This window comes from Vicugna pacos, chromosome 12 (assembly GCF_048564905.1).
Source record: "Vicugna pacos chromosome 12, VicPac4, whole genome shotgun sequence".
NCBI lineage: Eukaryota > Metazoa > Chordata > Mammalia > Artiodactyla > Camelidae > Vicugna > Vicugna pacos.
The window spans coordinates 27815401-27821797 of NC_132998.1; positions in this window are offsets into that span (position 1 = coordinate 27815401).

The following is a 6397-nucleotide window of genomic DNA, read 5'->3' on the forward strand; positions in this document are numbered from 1 at the left end:
GGGAACGGGTGCTCCGGGCCTTGCACAAGGTGATAAGTGACAAGATGATTCTCTGCTCCTCCAGGCTGATTCTCCATTTTTCTCTGCCTTTGTCTATGACCAGGAGGCCAGTGCTCCTGCACTTCATCATCCAGGCCCCTCACCCTCTGGCTTCCAGTTGGGGGTCAGCCAATAGAAGGCCTGGGCAGCAAGAGAGAAAAGCGGGGTACAAGGCCCCCACTCTGAGAAACTGTGATTTTAGCTGTGGCCACATGCCTCTACCTGAGCCACAGCTGCCATCCAACCACTTTAATTTTTTTAAAAAAACCGCTTGTATTTTCCTAGGTTTTACTAGATCCTGAGATCTAGGATACTGAGAAAGAGAAGAGGGAATAATGGACGATTGCTAAGGCCCCAGATCACTTTCTAAGTGCCAGTCTGGCCTGACCCGATATCATGGCTACAGCTCTCATGCCCTTGACTTGCCCTTGAGCAAGTACTATGGCTTCCTGCTCTTGCTGATCCCGGGGCATTTGTGGTCCCCTGCCCACAGCTGCATAGACCCATATATAATCCCTTCATTACACTCTCTTCAGTTGACCCCCCTGAGATGCCCGTCTCTTCCTCGCTGGGACTCAGACATGAAGGACTCCAACCAATAAGAAGGGGAGAAAATAAAACCGTTATGGAGCAAATACCATTTTCCAGGCCCTGTACAAAGCTCTTTTCATCCATAACCCTCAGAAGAAGAGTGAGATGTGGGTATAATTATGATCCCCATTTCACAGATAAACATACACGGGGCTCAGTCATGGTACCTGGACCAAAATCCTGGGTCAGTTAGAACTGACAGTCCCCGCTCTCTCCCCTTCACCACAAAGACTACACTGTTCTCTACCCTGACTTGCCTTTATTCTAAATGACTGTTGGGACCACAGCCCGCCGACCTTGCCCTAGGCATGTCAGGAAACCCGAGGACACCCTGCTTGTGGCTAGGGTGTAGCATCTTTGTGGCAAAGGAGCATTCCATGAATGGAAACAGCCTTTCCCGTCTGTGAGGAAAGGCAGGATTTCATGCAAACGTGTGATGGCTGGCAGGGAGCCAAGAATAAGAGCAGGAAATGGGAGCCCGCGTGAGATTACTGCCGTGGACATTGAGGGAGGGGGCAGGATAAACAGAGGACTCTCAATTTTGCAAAGTATTGGAGAGCTCGCTGGATTAAGGACAGCCTTTGGGGAGAATTGAGGATATTGGGGAAAGGGGGAGGCGGCCTTGGCAGGCAGCGGAGTCTAAGTGCTGGTGGAGCAATTAAAGGGTGGAGCCAATGACTAGGAAACCACAGAATAATGCAAAACCCAAAAGCAGGCATCTGAAGTGTGCAAGAGAAAAAATAATTATGAGGCAAAACAGAGCCGACCAGAGTTTGTGCTTAGTAGCTGAAAATGTTCAAAACAACATTTTGGAATGAGAAACATATGGAATAAGAGGCAATTGTCATTCGATTGAACAGCTTGAGAAATGTGACTTGTCCCCATGGGGGTTTAGAGGAGGGACTAGTCGGAAAAAAAGTGTTTAGGATTCTAAATGAAGATGTGGAGCTGAATGGGCACGGGCTGGTGGGGGGAATCCCAATACTTGACAATTACGAATAAAATCAGAAACACCAGATTTCACAAGGTCCCCTAGAATATACAAATTTTATACTTCCTACTCTACACCAATCTACAAGTTACTCCTTATAAAATAACGTCCAGCTCTTCAGCACCTACATTCCAGGCAATCTTTTTAGATTACCCCTAATTCTCTCGAAAACTCTGCAAGTAGTAGTATTGTCTCATTATACAGATTTGGAAACTGATCATCTGTTTTCAGAAGGAAAAATCAAGGAATAGAGAGGGAAGTGGTGGCCCTAGAATTTGAGTGGAGGTCTGTGGGGTCTGGGAAGAGAAATCCTCATGATCACTGAACCCAACTCCTCTATTTTAATGCCAGCTTGATCTCTCCAAGATCTCAAAGCTGAGGCAACAGAGCAGAATGTCTGTCAAGCACAGTAGCACATCTACCTACCATCCATGTTCTCATTCATTCAACAAACATTTTCAAGTGCCAAGAACTATGTACCATGAAAATACTTCCAATAAGCAATTGGAAGGCACTTGATTGGTGTTTTCTTTTGATATGAACTTTCTTTTTCATTTTAGCACATGTCCACGTAATTCACTGCATCAGGTCCTCAAATGCCCTTCCAAAAACCTAGTTCAACGAACAATCAGCAGACTGCTAACTTTAGAACCTTTATGATCAAATAACAGTCCTTGGCTTTTTCCAGTCGTAACTGTATTTTCTGTTCAGTAACACTGGCAGCTCCGAAAGTGTGTATTTTTTCTTTAGCAAATATGAATGGTAAAGGTCTCTTATATTCCCTTTTCTGAGCGAAGGAGGGTAATTGAAAGGGTGCTTTGTAAAGAAAGGCCCTGAAAAACACATGGGTTTGGCTAGAGTTTTATTAGAAATCTAGAAACCTGGGAAAGGGAAATAAAACTGCACATTTGCCAAATCCCAAAACATTTCCCCCACTTGGTCAGACCAAGTGGCTGGTTCATGCTGGCCTGCTCATCAATAAATTTCTTCTGTGTAACTGATGACCCCTAAAACTTGAAAACAATAAACACTCACCATTTCCCTTGATTCTGTGAGTCTGCTAGGTGGTTCATCTGGGCCCCTTTGGCCAGGCCTGGATGGGCTGGGATGCCACATTCACCTGTCTGGAACTTACCTGGGTTGAGTGCGGCCTCCCTGCTCTTAGAGGGCCTGCCTGGGCTTCTCGACGTGCCAGTGGAAGGGTTCCCAACAGCAAGGGAAAGGAAGCCCCGATGGACACGCACTTTTCAAGATTCTTGTATCACGTGTTGCTGTTTGTCCCATTGGGCAAAGCCTGTCATGAGGCCGAGACAAACTCAAGGGGCAGAAAAACAGACTCCACTTCTTAATGAGCGGATCTATAAAAATCCTTTTTTTTTTTTATCCCTCAGCTTCTGGAAGTTTTGCTGGCTGAGGTCCCTCAACTGTCAGCCTCCTCAGAAATTTCTCCTTTTTTCCTGAAGAAAGCCACCTCACTCAGGATGGTCCTCCTTCCCAGGGGCAGCCTACAGTGGTAACTGGTCACTTACTACAGAGGTATAAAAGCTTAGCCCCTTGTCCAAACTTGAGACTAGTCTGACAGGTCATCCTAGCTTCAGACCCTCCCCAGCGGTCATGTGAGGCCTTTATTGAACATGAATTTCAGTTGAATTCATCCTGCTGAGTTCTGCTCAGTCCCTCCCACCATGGGCATCCATCCTGAGCACATCCCCCTGTAGACCTATCATGGTCCAGTCTCTGTCCCACTGACTGCTACCAAGGGACCGGACGGATGATGCCAGGATTAGTCTGAGAAAGCAGATGCTAAAATGGAACCTGGGGCTGGCTCACCTGCCAGCCAACAGGCAATGAGAATCCCGTTCCTGTTGACATGGAGAATTTAGCCCCTGACACAAGACAGCCGTGAAACTAGCAAAACTTCCAACCAGAGGTGAAATGGATACTAGAGGAAGAAAAGGTGCTGGAGGGTGTGACATATCAGACTTTGGAGAAAAGATGGAGGAAATAGCCATTAAAAGGGCGATGGAAGTGAATGGCCATTGTTGGAGAACAATGTACGCTCTGGGGAAAAAGACAAAACAAGAGGCTTTGAACGCCATTCATCGGAAATTTGAGATTTACAGACACTAACTACTACATATGAAGTAGATGGACAGCATTTCTACTGCACAGCACAGGGGACTATATTCAATACCTTGTAGTAACCTATAGTGGAAAAGAATGTGAGAAGGAATACACGTCTGTATATGTACGGCTGAAACGTTATGCTGCACACCAGAGATGACACATTTATAAACTGAGTATACTTCAATTAAACAAACAAATAAAAACGAAGCACAAAAGCACAAGGGCCTTCTTAGCCCCATATAAAGACTGTCTCTTCTCCTACAGCCAAAGAAGACTAAATTCTCAACTAAAACATGGAAGCAGTCAGGCTCCTGAGGGTTTGTGAAGCAGAGCCACTTTCTCATGAAAAATCTCAGATTTTTCATGAGAGAGAAATCCATTTCTATCTAATTTCATTTATCATTTGGGGTCTTTTATATCTAGTCCAAGTTATACCCTGCTATAGACTGAATGTTTGTGTTCCCCAAAATTCATATGTTGAAACTGAATCCCCAGTGTGATGGTTGTAGCAGGTGGGACTTTGGGGAGTTTGGCTAGACCCTAAGGATGGCGCCCCCATGAGTGGGATTAGTGCCTTTATAAAAGAGACCCCAGAGAGCTCCCTCCCTCCTTCCACCATGTGAGGACACACCGAGAAGGCAATGGTCTGCAACCCAGAAGAGGGAGCGCCCTCATCAGAACTTGACCTTGCTGGCACCAGGATTTTGGACTGCCAGCCTCCAGAACTATGAGAAACAATAAATTTCTGTTGTTGGTGAGCTACCCAGTTTATGGTGTTTTGTTATAGCAGCTTGAACAGACTAAGATATACCCTAACCATCAGCCCTGAGCTTACCTCAAATGAACCTCAAAGGAACAGGCCTGAGGCTTCTGGCGTGGTGGGGACGTGACACAAACAGGTTCAGGCTCCATGAGCACACGCCAGCACCAGGAGGAGGCAGCCAGCCGCGGGGCTGGCTGGAAGGCACAGCAGAGGCAGCACAGTCTTCAGTTCCCAGAATGTCTAAAAGGTTTACAAACAGAAAGACTCTCTTTGCTCCTTAAGAGAATTCTTGTCTCAGTCACACTCATTCAAAAAAGGTGCTAAGTGAATGGCTTGTTCAGCCCAATACCTTACAGCTCTTCTTCAAGGTAACATAAGAGCCTTCTTATGACCTCGGGCAACACTGGCGGTGAGGAGGGACAGGACCTCAGCCACCTGGTGGCTGGTAGAGAAAGGCTGGTGGGGAGCAACACCCATGAACTGATCTTGCCAAGAGAAATCACATCTAAATACAATCAAGAGTTTTCTATCCAAATACTGATGCATACAGGGACGTTCCATCAGTAAGTCTCAACGGGGAAGCTCGATGGGACAAATCTCCCAATTTCTTTAAGAAACAAATTGCAAGGGAAAAATTGAGATGGAGACAACAATCTAGAGATTTTATCAACAAATCACAATAGGTGGACCTTATTTGGATACTGACTCCAAACCTGTTAATTAAAAGACCTTTAAAGCACATATGAGACAAATGGAAATATAACCACTGGCTAGATTATTTGATGATATTAAGAAATCACTATTTTTGTAGGTTCATTTTAATTATGTTAAATGTACAATCAGGAAAATAAATTAAAAATTTAAAAAGGAAGTCACTGTTAATATATTTAGGTGTGATAATAGGATTGTTATTATGTTAAAACAAACTTCTAATATTTTAGAAATGTACTCTGAAATATTTACAGAGGCAGTAATAGGATCTGAAATTTTCTTCAAAATAATACTGAGGGAGATTTAGGTAGAAGTCTAGATAAAACATGTTTGGCCATGATTTAATCAGTATTGAAGCCAGGTGATGGGTACATGAAGATTTATCATACGAGGCTGTACATTTTTGTGAACGTTTGCAATTTTCTACAACGAAGTTAAAAGAAAAACACTCAGGGGGGCCTGATTTGATGGGTGGGTGGGTAGGTGGTGGCAGAGGGAGTTTGTGCTTCAGAGTCTTATGTTTGGATTAGAACAGGCCCTCAGCTAATAGTTAGGGCCCCAGGAAGGAGGGAGGAAGTGGCAGGGAAATGATCTGGGTTACTGAAGGGGTCTAACAACAGCATTAAAACTGGGATGGTGACCAAGAACCGGCAGGAGCGTCATCAGAACGACCTGCCGGGAGGTTAGGGGGAACCAGCATGGCAGACACACAGACACTTGCTGCTTGCGGCTGCCAGGCTAGTTTCCAGACCGCACCCACTGGCAGACACGGGGCACTCAGTGTACTGCCAGAACTGCGTAGACTGATTCCAGAGCTGGGCGGGACTGGGCCTGCCAGTGGAGGTCCCCCATGCCTACAGCTGAGCTCGGCGGGAGAACGGCAGAAAGTTATACCTGCAGTGCCTTAACGCTCTGGAGAGAACACTGTGGCCATTTTAGGACTGAATGAGAGTGCATAACAGAGAGGTTTGATTGCCCGCCTTCCCTTTCTGGGAGAAGCTCTCAGCCTCTGTGTGGTTTAGGTCTCCACTGGAACCACATGACCCCACCCCTCTGGCCACAGCTGACTAGCCCAAGAATGCACACCTAACCCAAGGGCGAAAACGTCCATGGACTGAACTTAGTCCATATTTCTCCTCAAGAATTTGAACTAGTAAAGTAAGAAACCAAGATGA